Source organism: Halyomorpha halys, unplaced genomic scaffold, assembly GCF_000696795.3.
Source record: "Halyomorpha halys isolate HHAL.00 unplaced genomic scaffold, Hhal_1.1 Scaffold289.1, whole genome shotgun sequence".
Lineage (NCBI taxonomy): Eukaryota > Metazoa > Arthropoda > Insecta > Hemiptera > Pentatomidae > Halyomorpha > Halyomorpha halys.
In genome coordinates, this window is record NW_027104846.1 from 445,616 (window position 1) to 446,968 (window position 1,353).

At 25.9% G+C, this 1,353-nt stretch overlaps 1 protein-coding gene across 2 annotated transcripts in view; it reads left to right on the forward strand.

Annotated features, from left to right (window-relative positions):
- The first annotated feature begins 831 nt into the window (after positions 1 to 831).
- LOC106680802 (very long chain fatty acid elongase 7) overlaps positions 832 to 1,353 on the forward strand; it is a 30,118-nt gene continuing 29,596 nt past the window's right edge. Inside the window, exon 1 of one of the 2 annotated variants that reach the window (XM_014420754.3) lies at positions 832 to 874. The gene's annotated coding sequence lies outside the window, so the exon portion shown is untranslated. The remainder of the gene's footprint in view (positions 875 to 1,353) is intronic. The other variant, XM_067045591.1, reaches the window with a different exon arrangement.

Consider the following 1,353-nt stretch of genomic DNA (forward strand, 5'->3'; position numbering starts at 1 on the left):
AGCTATATCTCGAGAACTATTGGACGTAAATAGCTCTATTAGGGCTAATATTTCAGCAAATTTACTCTTCTTTAAATAATGTTCTCTTAGATTTTCTAGTGATGTTGGTAGTTTTTAAGATATAGAGCTCTGAATGAAAAATTAAGGCTTTTTTAACGTTTTGAAACAGGCGCCATTTTTTATTCCCCTTACCTGTACTTGGTAGACTCATCAATTTTGACTAGTAATTATGCATAGTTTTCATTAAAGTAATCAAAAATTGGGGTGAGATAACTGCCTTTTTTTCCCGGCTCTTGTATTATATTGTTGTGGCTAATCTCTACTAGCCGGTATTTCACCATATAAACACTACCACAAGTATAATTCCCTTAATTTAAACAAAATATACTTTCAACCTAGATACAAAATAAATTAAGTAAATCTATTTATTACCTAATTAAAATATTTATGTTTTAATTAATATACATATATATATGGCATTAACAAGAGTGTTACCAATAGGTTTTTTCTCTACACGCCTGTATCAATCCATTATAAACTAAATTAATTTTTACTGTATGTATCATTGTGTACTGTTGTAAATAGCAATAAATAAATTTTTACAAAAATTTCCGTATGATTAGGATCATTTATCACTATTATTTATTGCCCCAGATTGTGGCAGATTGTAGTATTAAGCAATAAATAAAAATTTATTAGAGTTACAATTAGTTGATTTAAAAATGTTTTGAGTTAAATGGCGAGTAATAAGGTTTTTATAAACCAGGAAAAGAAATTCCTTGTAGGATTACTTGATCTCTTGATTCGGATATTCCCCACTACATTCGTTTTCTCAGTATTCTTTAGTCTGCTCGTCAGGAGAGATCTATCACAGGTTAAATTCAAATTCGTGTTTTTTAAAAACTTTTTTTTTTTTTAGTAACTTTAAGTAAAATTATTTGAATTTTTTAAAAATAATAATGAATAGTGATTTTATAATCATTACCGTTTATTGTTATTTATTTTCTATTTATCACAAAATAATTGTTGACAATTTTTTTTTTTTTTAATATTATTATACTTGAGTTAATTTTATTTTTCATATTTATTTAAAAATATCGTTCAGGCGAATTAAACGTTTTTTAAAATATGAAGGAGGTGGTCGTGGAGTGCGGTAAAAAAAGGAACAAAAAAATTGTTAATAATTATTTATTTATCGACATTTTGCCACAATTCTTAATGCTTCATCAGGTTAAAAAATATACAAAACAACTGAAAATATTTTGACAATGTAGGATAATAGGATAAATACACCTAAACTGAGGTAGGGTTAAAAATTATATAAATATAAGCAAAAACAAAATATTACTCTAA